Source organism: Prionailurus viverrinus, chromosome E2 (assembly GCF_022837055.1).
Source record: "Prionailurus viverrinus isolate Anna chromosome E2, UM_Priviv_1.0, whole genome shotgun sequence".
In the NCBI taxonomy this organism is placed as follows: Eukaryota; Metazoa; Chordata; class Mammalia; order Carnivora; family Felidae; genus Prionailurus; species Prionailurus viverrinus.
The window spans coordinates 25769614-25783176 of record NC_062575.1 but is presented as its reverse complement, the minus strand read 5'-3'; the positions used below and the strand labels follow the sequence as shown (position 1 = coordinate 25783176).

Sequence of the window (13563 nt, the reverse complement as noted above, 5' to 3'; positions counted from 1 at the left end):
GTGGTATACAATATAGTGATTAAACTTCTCTAAATATGCTGTGCTCACCACAAGAGTAGATACCATCTGTCACCATACATTGCTATTACAATATCATTGACTATATTCCCCGGGTTGTGCCTTTTATTTCTGTGACTTACTGATTTCATACTGGAAGCCTGTATCTTCCACTCCTTTCACTGATTTTCCCTCCTCCAATTCTCTTCCTACTGACAACCATCAGCTTGTTCTCTGTAGGTATAAGTCTGATTCTGCTTTTGGCTTTGTTTATTCATTTGTTTTGTTTTTTTTTTTAGATTCCACATAAGTGAAATTATATGGTCTTTGTCTTTCTCAGTGTTACTTATTTCACTTAGCATAATACCCTCTAGGTCCATCCATGTTGTCACAAATGGCAAGATCTCATTTTTTATGGCTGCATAATATGTGTGTGTGTGTGTGTGTGTGTGTGTGTGTGTGTGTGTATATACCACATCTTCCTTATTCATTCATCTATCAATGGATAATTAGAACATCAAAGATTTGTGTCTCTTTTAAACCATTACACTGAGTCTAAATTAAAGTTGCAGAAAAGTACATTTTTTCCTCTAGTGAAAGGGGTTGTAAAATCATGTGGTATAAACCATGGACACAAGGAGGTGAGAATAACCAAGGCTCATAATTCAACATCCATAAGGAATAGGTGAAAACTGACTGATGGCCATGGGGATGGTATCCAGGTGACATTTTCTCACATATAGTGGGCATGGAAAAGACAATATAGTCCTCAAGGGAGGGATACCTCAAAGTCAGTTTATGGTTTTTAGATTAAAGCAGTAAAAATCTGGTGTCCAAGTTCATGTAAGTGTAGTGCTAGGCAGAACACCTGAGAAAGAAGAAGTCTACTTATAAGGATTAAGCTTGGACGGTGTGATTAGTGCCATCAAGTACCAAATCTAAGAGAACAAGATTGAAATTAAGTCCTGTTTCACCAATGAAGCTAAACTTACACTATTATCTCTGATCTAATACAACTGAACTCAGGAGTAGGAGTTTCTAGATCAATACATGGAAGTTATTAGTAATTCTAGCAAAGATGATATGGAAAACAGAAGCCAATACTCTAATAAATTTTACATTTCTAGAAATATTTGAATAGTTGCAATACCAAACAGAGATTTGTTTATTGAATTTCAGGGTTATTAATTAGAATATCTGGCACTGGAATAGTTTATAAAATATCTTTCACAGTATTTCAGATATTGGAGTCTGCTCAAACCTGTTTGTGTCAAAAGTTACCTACTTTATAAAAAAAGTAAAAGATGAAAATACTCAATGATATTTTTATCTCCTTTAAAGGAAATATAAATTATTTATTCATTTAAACATATGTGTATTCTCCCTTCAAATTAATAAATTTTCTTCACTAATGGAGTACTCCAAATCAGATTTAGTAGTAGTAATATGAAAACTGAACTATCAAGGGACCATAGAGATTCTAAACCTACACTTACAGAAGCCAAAAATGCCAAGAATTTATTGTCACATACTAAAATAAGAGGGTTTTAAGGCTCCCTTGCCAAGGCTCAAGGATATAAAAGTGGGATATGACTAATTTACTTAAGTCTTTTTTTTAATCCCTCTGACACAAGCAGGTCAGACATTAACAGAGATTAGCTGTGCAATGTTTTTGGTTGGAATTTCCAAAACAAACACCATAAATAGTTAATGCTTATAAAGGTACATTGGTTTAATAATTATTATTTTAGTTCTAAATTAATTATTAAATCTTTATAATATTTGTGGTGATTATGTGTATTTCCAAAAATATATCTGTATTTTTTGTATGATGTTCACACAGGGTTCCTCCTATCCATTAGGTATCTTACATTAATAACCAGCGACCTTGAGGAAAAGCTTGCCCTGACATCAATGTTTTGGTTCTCTGAAGCATAGAGAACTGAAATATATCAGTTTCTTTTTAATTTTTTTAATGTTTATTTATTTTTGACAGAGAAAGAGACAGAGCGTGAGGGGGGAGGGGCAGAGAGAGAAGGAGACACAGAAACTGAAGCAGGCTCCAGGCTCTGAGCTGTCAGCACACAGCCCCACGCAGGGCTTGAACTCACGGACCGTGAGATCATGGCCTGAGCCGAAGTCGGACGCTCAACACACTGAGCCACCCAGGCGCCCCTGTCATTGTTTTTGTGACTGAAAATTTTAGTCTTCTTGGTATTCTGTTGATTTAAACGCTGCTAAATACTTAAGTTGCAATTCAAATACCCATAGCTCCCAGAATGGATTTTTGTTCTCCAAAAATGGAAATGATGCAGTGTGTTTGTTTTCAACAACCATGGAACTTTCCTTATGCTTGTTCATGACACTTAGCACTTTGCGGCTTCAACTGAGTTTTATTTGACAAGCTTTCCCTACCACATATAAGTAAACTCTCTATTTTCCATAGAACTGATTCCATGAGCTTACATGTGGGACGTGGTAAATAGATCATAAAAAATAATTTTGAATTAAAATTTTTTTTCTTTAATGTTTATTTTTGCGAGAGAGAGAGAGAGAGACAGAGACAGAGACAGCATGAACAGGAGAGGGGCAGAGAGAGAGAGAGGGAGACACAGAATCTGAAGCAGGCTCCAGGCTCTGAGCTGTCAGCACAGAGCCTGACATGGGGCTCAAACTCACAAAACTGCAAGATCATGACCTGAGCCAAAGTCAGACGCTTAACTGACTGAGCCACCCAGGCGCCCTGTAATTTTAATTAATTCATATATCTATCACTTCTTCTGATGAACAGAATGTTATACACATTTTCCCAATAGCATCTTGAATGCATACATAGAAATATAAAACATCTGCTTAAGATTTGAACATTTTACTGTATATAAAGTAGTCTCAATTAAAGTAAATAAATACTAGGTCATATATTAAACAAGTGTCTGTCTCTTAACGACGTATTAGCCATAGTAATGTATTTTTTATTTTTTAATTTATTTTTAACATTTATTCATTTTTTGAGAGTGAGAAAGACAGAGCATGAGTGGGGGAGGGGCAGAGAGACAGGGAGACATTGAATCCAAAACAGGCTCCAGGCTCCGAGCTGTCAGCACAAGGCCCTACACAGGGCTTGAACCCATGGTCTGCAAGATCATGACCTGAGCTGAAGTCAGACGCTCAACTGACTGAGCCACCCAGGTGCCCCTAGCCATAGTAATTTAGAACTAGGCCTTGAAGACCTTTGGCTCTGATGCCTTCATTCTGTGCTGCTTCTTGATTTACAAAAGAAATGTAATCTAGGAAAAAAGACATATATAGAGATACAGCAATAACTTTCTGTCTCAGAGTTGCATCATTTCGTTCCTCCATATCAGTTGTGTACTTGGTAGATTTATCTTCTGAGGAGATCTTTCCAAAATGCAGACACCAAATTACTGTCTCTTCATTATCTTCAGTGTAACATTTATGCTCTCTAGGATGGCATATACAACCTCCAAGTTTATAGCTACAATTTCTGTTCACCAGTCACCCCTTATTCTCCCACACCTCTGAGCTTCTTTGCATATGTTGTTCTCCTGGAAGCTCCTTTCTGATTCTTGTGTTTTATTCTCCTCACCTTTCAGATCTAGCAGCATCTTTTCTAAAGCCTTCTATGAACTCTTCTACACTTTAGTCTTTTACAAAGACCTTTCTTTCCCAGGAATCCCGGAGTACCGATGACATCATCGTGCTACCAAGTGTATTAATGTAATAGTTTAAAGCAATTTATATGGCACTGATACCTGAAAGATAAAAAAATATATTGGTAACTATTTCTTTTTAATCATTACTAAGTACATACTCTGTTACTCACTTACAAAAGTATCTTCTAATTGTTCATCTGTTACCCCTGTAAATCTTAAGTTTATCAAAGATAAAGCTATCTTTAGCAAGCGTGCAAAATATGAATAAAAGAGGTGATTAGTCACAGTGTAATACTTACAATGTTGTTTTATTTGTTTGGAAAATTCTCATATGTTTTTGAATGAGATTTTATATTTGAAGAAGCTTCTATACGCAAATTGTATCTTGGTTCAGGTATAACACTTTGTATAATTTAAGGAACTTCTGATTATAAATCATGTACCTTGATAAATAATGTATATTGGTTACAATTGCAAGCATAGTCTTTTCTCCAGGGACACCAACAGCTAAATTACTTAAGACAAAATATAAGTAGAAGGGTATTGTTATTGCTCCTAGCATCCTTTTAAGAAGTTATTTGCAATCTGGTAAATGCTTACATTTCTGGACCAGGTGGTGAGAATTTTATTCCTGTGGAATCTGGGAGTCTGTGTATAGTGTATGCACATCAGTGTTCAAAGTACTGCAGTTCACATGCTTTGGAGAGGATGGTGCATGATGATTAAGGACAAGGGCCTGGAGTAAGACAGCCTGGCTTTTAATCACAGCTCTCTGATGAGTGTTTGACCTTGGTGAGGTTACTTAATTTATGCTTCAGTATTCCTGTGTATAAAATAATAATAATGCTAGTATCTGTCTTATTGCATCTTTGTGGGACTTGAAGAAGCTTTTGTGACTGTACCACATACCATAGTGCTTCTCACACAGTAGGCATTCAGTAAGTCCTGATCCTCATTTGTATTATATAATGATAATAATGGACTCCCGGTCATTCCCCAAAGACAGAAGCCATGTATCAGCCAATCATCAGGTACCTGATAATATCCAAACCACTACCCCTCTCTAACTCAGTCCGATTTTTTTATTCCTTCTACCCCTTCCATCTTCTCACCATCCTTGCTTGTCTCAAATCATTGTGGTATATATAAAACACACAAGTGTCTAAAAAGAGTTTAGACTTCACACTCTTTTCATGTCCCTTTTATCCCTGAGATTTTATAATAGAGAACAGGGAACATGGTTTCCCATAAACAAAGTCAAGATTTTTGTGTTTTTTAAAAAAATCCTATTTTCTTGTTTATAGCAGGATGAACTTCCACGTAGAGATATTGAGACTTAAATAGTTACAAGCTTGTGCATGCCATTTTAGAAGAAGCCCAGATTTTTTTGTGCATTTGCCTACAAGCTGTTTGCTTTCTTCTCTTTCTTCCAGCTGGAAGTCACTCATGATCCCTTTCAGAAGGAATTGTCAGCACAAACAATGCAGATTACAAGATGAGAAAATCCAAAACAAAGCACATGCACAAACCTGCCAGGTACATATGTTTCAAAACTAAATCTTTTCATTTGTAGTTTTCTGTACCCAAAGAGTGATTTTTACTTGTGGTTCTCAAGTACATTGAATCTGTATCATGTGAAAGCAGGCCATTTGTGGGAATGTAGAACTCACTGGCATGATTTCTATTCCTTTGATACTACCTCATGTATTTATCATCCAAAGCTATTCAAGGAGGAGAATGCCATACCTGAACTAAGTTCCTTGACCACTAGAGCATATGAGCTGACATAAAAAGTGAGGAAATAAATGAAAATGAGAGACTGAGTGACAGAGTCTGTCACAAAGTCTTAAGTTTCTGGGGGATGCATGTGGTTCTAAAAATAAGACGATGGTTCTAGTCTCAAGAAGCCTGTGCTAAATCTGAGAATGAAACTAAGCAACAAGAATACCCAAAGAAGAATTAGAGGAGGTTAGCTGGGCCTATAGGATGCACAGTAAAAGCTAACAGGATCCAGCGAGTATGCTAAAATCCTGTCAGTGATGACAGCTAATATGTATAGAACAGTTACTATGTGCCAGGAGCCTTTTCATTTTATCCCAACAACACCCTGAGAAGGAAGTTACAACTTGTATCCCTTCCTTGTATATAGGCAAACTCATGCACAGAGAAATTAAATATGTACCCAAGTTCACACAAATTCTACAGAATAGAGCCAAGCTGTTTATCCAGCTGTGTTGTCTCTAGAACCTGCACTTTTAATGGTGATACATTCATTTTCACTGGGAAGAACAAGAAAAAGTAGAGAGGAAAGTGGAGAGGAGAAAAGTGAGCCTGAGTGTATATTCTCCATCTATCTAGCATTCACGTGTAACATAACTCTCATAAACTATAGAACTTTAATTATGGAATATATTTTTTGTTAACATGTAATTATATAAAGGCTGAGAATGGTTATGGAACATGAAGGTGGGCCACTGTCGTGCTGAACAATAGACCAGAAAAGGATGGTACAAAAGTAGTAATATATTCTTTGCTTCTCACTTTTCTCGACCAGGTATTGGGAAATAGGTCTTCAAAATTATGATCATTATGTATGACTGTGTGAATAATCGTCACTTTAATAATAACTGTTTCTTTCGACACATTCCCATAGTTGGTCAGTTTCCTCTACCATATACATTCGTATCATCTTTATAATTTTTACTTATCATAGCTATCATTTCTGTGTACAACTTCTCTCTTTAATTGCCTCCTAGATTAGACTCTTATTTTATAAAGGTGGGGACTTCTTCACTGGCTTTTAGCTTAACATTATGTCTCCTATATATTGATTCACAGTAACTATCCAAGTAAATATCCTTTCCATAGGTTAAGAGGACAGGTTTGATTTTCTGATTTCCAAGCATAGAACTTATTAGAAAGAGCAGTAGTAGACTCTGTCATATTTTTATAATGAGGAAAGATGACTGATGCGAAGGAAAAAGAAGGCAAACCAGAAGAAAACTAACATAAGAATGAAAAGAACAAAAAATAGAAATCGAACAGGAATGTTAGACTAAAGCCTTGAGCCATCTAGTTAAAGGAATGAATAGTGTTGTGTGATTCAGTAGTCCTTACTCCATTAATTTCTTGCTTGTTTATCACAGACAGTGGTAAAACTGATGTGCACTTCTGCTATTTTGACATAGTAATAACATCTGTCAAGCACATTGTCTCTAAAAAGTTTAAATTTGACTGTTAATTGATATTTACCTGGGTATTTCTAAGTGTACAGATATTACATATAGACTGTTACACACATAAATGATTCTGAAACATAGCTGTTAGGAACTAGAGTTCTTATAACTTCAGTGCCATGATGTGAAAACAGTGTAGTCCGTGTGCCTACTATATTCTCTGGGCTTCTGTCAAATGGGGAGAACAGGTTAATAGAGTAGGGGTGAGAATTTAATTGTATCATGCGTCTATAGCACTAAGAATGAGTGTATGATGAGGGCTCAGTCAGTGCCTTAAGATTGTTTTATTGTTTTTGATATTATCATTTTGGTTTTAGTATTTAGTAGACCAACAGCATCAGCTTTGAGATCAAGGATATCAAAATTTAAATCTTTCAATCTCTTTCTAAGCTTGAATCTTACCTTTGTGAAATAATAACATTGACCTTACAAGATTGTTGTGAGGAATAAATGAGCTTCTGTATACAAACTAATTGTGCCTGTCACAATGGAAGCACACACACATTTATATACTTATATTTATTTTTTATATTCATAAAATATTATATTAATAAGAGTATATATGTTGTGGATAAAATAAGATATATTAGTTTAAACACCGTATTTTTGCTAGATTCTTGAGCTTTTATTTTTCTGCAGTATTTTAGTTGTGCATCCTGTTTGTTTCCCTGGGTGCCTAATGGGCATAATAACTATACAGAAAAACAAGCAGACCTCAAAAACTACCCTTGATGTATATTTTATATTTGAAAATAGACAGTAAAAAGAAAACTCTTTTATTGTCTTCTGTCTGTCTGTTTCTGTCTTGATACAGTCAAATGCTGTTCTTTTACAAAACAAAACATATCATTGAATGATTGTCTAAAACAAATGGTGTTTCTTGAACATTAATTGGGAACACTGCTGGCAAGAAAATTCAACATCAGAATGGCCTACAGACAGAGACATTTCCTTATTTGTTCCCCTGTTCAACTGTTAAAAATATGGCCTGTCTGATACATTTTTATAGAGTTGGTTAGGAAAACTTTTTTTTTTACATGAGCTACTGGCCCTTCAGGCAGAGGGACGTGACAGGTAAAATATCCTATGGGCGGAACATAAATCAATTAGCATGAAACGAATACCTATTATGAATTAAGCACAATGTTAACCCTATAAACATGAAGTTTATGTGATTCATGCACATAAGGATTTTTAGTGTCATGGGAAAGACTGGTATGAACAAATAGTCAATAGAGGCAGTGAGCTCAAGAATAAATACCTTGGTATTACACAGTAAGAAGAACATAATATCTCTTACAGGTAAGTAGTGTATTTCCAGAGAAGTAAGTTGACTTCTGGGATGGACTTTGAATATATCCTTATTGATTTTTAGGTGTAAAGACTGGGAATAGGTCATTGAATGGATGAGAAACATCATGTACAAAGATTCAAAACCTATGTGGAATGGCATGGTAGGTTTAGACAACTATAAATATTGTTAACTCCCCAATTTTAGAGTATTAGGATAAGAAGAGAAATGGAAGGAGTTAAGGCTAAAACAAGAATCAGAAACTTGAAATGTCTTTGTTCAAGCTCTGGTGACTGGAAATCAAGGATGATATTTAAGCAAAAGAGCATTCTTTGCATATGGGTTTTGTTGTAGTTGTTGTTTATTACAAAAAGTTGTATTTTCTTTTTTAAAAAGTCTTACTGAATTTTTCACATAAATAGAAAAAGTTGTATGTCCATTTTTTTTAAAAAACAGTTTTATTGAGATTTTCACATAAATAGAAAAAAACAACCTTAAAATTCACATGGAGACACAAAAGACCTCAAATAGCAAAGCAACCTTGATCAAGAAGAACAAAGCTAGATGCACTACACTTTCTGACTTCAAATGGTATTATAAAGTTACAGTATTCAAAACAATATGGTACTGGTATAAAAGCAGATAAATAAACCAATGGAACAGAAATGAGAATTCAGAAGTAAACCTATACATTTACAGTCAACTGATCCTCAAGGAGGAATACACACAATGCAGAAAGGATAGTCTTTTTTTTTTATTTTTTTTAACGTTTATTCATTTTTGAGACAGAGAGAGACAGAGCATGAACGGGGGAGGGACAGAGAGAGAGGGAGACACAGAATCGGAAGCAGGTTCCAGGCTCCGAGCCATCAGCCCAGAGCCCAACTCGGGGCTCAAACTCACGGCCCGCAATATCATGACCTGAGTCGAAGTCAGATGCTTAACCGACTGAGCCACCCAGGTGCCCCAAGGATAGTGTTTTCAATAAATGCTGTTAGGTAAACTAGATATCCATATGCAAAAAGTTGAAATTGTACTGGTCTCACACACACAAAATTCATTTCAAAATGGATTAAAGGATTAAGCGTAAGACCTGAAACCATAAAACTCCTGAAACAACAACAACAACAACAACAGCAGCAGCAGCAGCAACAACAACAACAACAAAACAACAACAACAATAAAAAAAACAGAGAAAATCTTAACACTGGTCTTGGCAATAATTTCTTGATATAATACCAAAAGCGCAGGCAACAAAAGCAAAAATAGACACGTTGGGTAGTAAAAAGTTGCTTCAGAGAAAGAAAATAGCAAATGAAAATGCAACTAATGGAATGAGAACAAATATTTGTAAACTATAAAGGGTTAATCTCCAAATATAAAGAACTCATACAATTCAATACCAAAAATACAAATGATCTCATTAAAAATGGGCAAAGTACTTAAATAAACACTTTCAAAATAAGTTCAAATGGCTACCGTACATGAAAAAGTGTTCAACATTTCTTTTTTACTTATTTATTTTTTTAGTTTTCTTTATTTTTGAGAGGCAGAGAGAGACAGAGTGCTTGTGGGGGAGGGACAGAGAGAGAGGGAGACACAGAATCAGAAGCAGGGTCCAGGCTCTGGGCTGTCAGCACAGAGCCTGATGTGCGCCCGAACTCATGAACCGTGAGATCATGACCTGAGCCAAAACCAGACGCTCAACCGACTGAGCCACCCAGGCACCCCTCAGCATTTCTAATCATCCGGGAAATGCAAATCAAAGCCACAATGAGATAGCACTTCACACGTGTAAGGATGACTGTTGTTAAAAGGACAAAGAGAAATAGTGATGGTCAGGAAGTATGGAAGAGGAATTCTTGTACTCTGCTGGTGGGAATACAAATTAGTAGAGCTATTTCAGAAAACTGTGGAGATTCCTCAAAAAATGAAATATAGAGGGTCACCTGGGTGGCTCAGTTGGTTAAGCATCTGGCTCTTGATTTCGGCTCAGGTCTAGATCTTATGGTTCCTGGGATCAGCTCCTGCCTTGGGCTCTGTGCTGACAGTGCAAAACCTGCTTGGGATTCTCCATCCGTCTCTGCCCCTCCCCCACTTATGCACGTACACTCTCTCAAAATAAATTTAAAAAGTGAAAAAATGAAAAATAGAACTACTCTATGATCTGGTAACCCCACTTCTGGGCACGTATCCAAAAGGAACTGAAAACAAGATGATAAAGAGATATTTTCACTCCCATATTCATCAAAGTATTACTCATAATAGCCAAGATATAGAAATAACCTAAATTTCCCTTGCCAGAAGAGTAAAGAAAATACAGTATTAGATTACATACACAGGGGAATGTTATTCTGTCCTAAGAAGAAAAGGAATATCACATCCATGTGATAACATGGATGGAGCTAGAGGGCATTAATACTAAGTCAGAGAAAGACAAACACTGTATGATTTCTCTTGTATGTAGAGTCTTTATTTTTATTTTTTTTTAAGTTTATTACAAGGGAGGGGTAGAGAGAGAGGGTGAGAGAGAGAATCCTAAGATGACTACGCACTGTCAGCACAGAGCCTGATGTGGGGCTCAATCTCATGAACCATATGATCGTGACCTGAGCTGAAATCAAGAGTTGGACACACAACTGACAGAGCCACCCAAGTGCCCCTGTAGAATCTTTAAAAAACCAATCTCATAGAAAGGGAAAACAGATTGATGTGCCTAGAGACTGGGAGAGAGGGAAATGGGGTGACGTTGGCCAAAGGGTACAAAATTTCAGTTGAGCAAGATTACATTCTACATGTACAGGAAGTAGCAATAGTTAAGAATACTGTGTTTTATACTTGATTTGTACTTGAAATCTGCCAAAAAGATCTTAAGTTAAATATCATCACACACACACACACGTGCGTGAACACACACACACACACACACACACACACACACCATACACAGTACACAAACACATGCACAAAACTTTGGGCATGTTAATTAAGTTGATTGCAGAGATCCTTTCATAATTTATATGTAAGTCATACGGTTTTTTTGGTGTTCAGATTTTTTGTTTTTGTTTTGTTCTTTTATTTTCATTGAGCTATGAAGTATAACTGCAGCTTTTTGACAAACTTACCCTTGGTTTTATAAAAAAGTATCCTTGGTTTCTTTCTATAGGAAAAACACAGCCTTCCCAAGTAAAAGCAGAAATACAACACTGTTTAAAAACAAAGAGTTTGGAATCTGGCTAATGGGGATTTTTGTCACACACAGGCTAATTCACCTACTCAATCTTAAAAAAGGGGAAGAGGTATCTTAGTCCATTTGAGCTGCTAAAAATATCTACCATACAGTGAATGGCTTATAAACAACAAGTATTTTTTTTTCTCACAGTTCTGGAGGTTGGGGAGTCCAAGATCAAGATGCCAGCAGATACGGTATGTGAGAGCCTACTTCCTGGTTTATAGATGGCCATCTTTTCACTGTGTTCTTTCTGCGTGATGGAAGAGGTAAGGGAGCTCTCTGAGGTATCTTGTAAGAGCACTCCTCCAGTGCCGTCATGACTTAATCACTCACAAGACTCCCCACCCCCAAACACCATCATTTTGGGAATTAGGTTTCAACATATGTATTTGGAGGACTGGGGGACACAAACATTCAGTCTGTTTTAATAATAATTATCTCTTCCTACTCCATGTCTAGATCTTTCTCATCACTCAGGTCTCACCTTCTCAGGAAAAACTTCCTAACCTCTGTACATAATTACTCTCTGCCTCACAGTCAGGGCTGGCTTCATGGGCATGTGACCAATGCAGTTGTACAAGGCCTCACATTTAGAAGGATCCTGTACTTGGGATTTAGTGTTCTGCATTTGCCAACTTGAAATTCCTAGTAATTTTACTTTTGAATTTGTATTTTATAAGTGAAATCCAATGGGTCAATGGAGCACATACCCAAGCTTGGAACTTTAGCTTGCACAGAGTATCATGTCACAGCAATGCTGTGGGATGGTTTCTTGACCACCTGCCTCCCTGCCCCCTGTTCCCTAGGCCTACTGAGCCTCCTTCTCTCTTCTGCCCATGACTACTTCCATTCTCTTCCCTGTCAGGTGCATGGGCATGGACACAGCATGTCAGAGTTTGTCACACTGCCCTATGACATCTTGGAGTAGGACATGATACCTTACTCTAGGCTGGCAGCACAATGCCCTGTCTGGCAGGTGATTGACCAGAGATTGTGTCTCGTCAGGGAAAAGTCTTTTGCCTACCCCCAGTCCAATTACCATGTATGTCCTGTCTGGGAGGTTTAAAGATCTGTAGTACATGCTCATCTATTGTTGGTCTCTGCAGTGGCAAGCCTGCAGGAATGGGATAAAGCAGATCCTACTCCTGAATACCCCACCCCTGGCCAGGGCACAGTATGTCAGTTCATGAGCTCGTGGATGGAGACCCAGGCACCCGCAGGATTTTTTTCATGTGGCAGTGCCTATGAGCACCTCTGAGAGTCTGTACTCACCCTCAAAGATCCTTGTGTCCAGGAGCACTCTCTCAGTCAGATCTATTCCTGAGCAATTCTCTCTTTCTCCTTCCAACCTTCCTGAAGCTGACATGTATTTGTCCCATCGGATGAGCTTGAGACACCCTCCAGAGATGAGCCTTGAGATAATAATTGAGTAATTTCAGGACACGGAGTCAAATGAGATACAAATAATTAGCAGGTAACATGTATCAAGCTAATATTAATTGTAAATTAAGGTTCCATTGAAGTAGAGTCTACATCTGTTTTGTCAAATACCAAATATTAATTTCACTCCTGTCAGAATGGCCGGTATAGGTTAGGTATTTAATAAATATAGGTATTGAATGGATGAACGAATGAATGATGAAATGAATGAACACAGGTTTGTATAAGGATTAAATGAGAAAACCAGCATAGTGTCTGGTACATAGGGCTCAAATTGGTGGTTGTGGACATCGTAGCAATGATAGTAATAAAAATGGTAACGATGGTGGTGATGATGACGATGGTACTCCTCCACCTGATACAATATATTTTCTGTAAAATTACATTTCTTAATATACAAATTAATCATTTTTAAGATATGACTTGTGATTTCTTTCTCTCTTGCTCTGTGGCTTTGCCCCATATATTCTTCTGACTGAAATATCATTCATCGTTCCCTCTTATCCTGTAGCTTATTCGTAACTTTTATTTCCTCAATTTATATTTTAAAAATTAGCTAAATATTATGCACTCCGGGAGATCTGTCTGGACATACCTGGCTAGGTCATATCTAACTGTCTATCTTTTAACTCTTTCACCCTTTTTAAAAAATGTTTATTTTTGAAAGAAAGAGAGCATGCACACATGTGTGAG

At 36.9% G+C, this 13563-nt stretch overlaps 1 long non-coding RNA gene across 1 annotated transcript in view; it reads left to right on the top strand.

Moving 5' to 3' along the window:
* The window catches only part of LOC125153329 (uncharacterized), a 34260-nt gene extending 22570 nt beyond the window's left edge, over positions 1-11690 (top strand). The window contains exons 2-3 of the long non-coding RNA XR_007147461.1: positions 5105-5207; positions 11581-11690. This is a non-coding gene — a long non-coding RNA (uncharacterized LOC125153329). The remainder of the gene's footprint in view (positions 1-5104; positions 5208-11580) is intronic.
* Positions 11691-13563: the final 1873 nt, after the last annotated feature.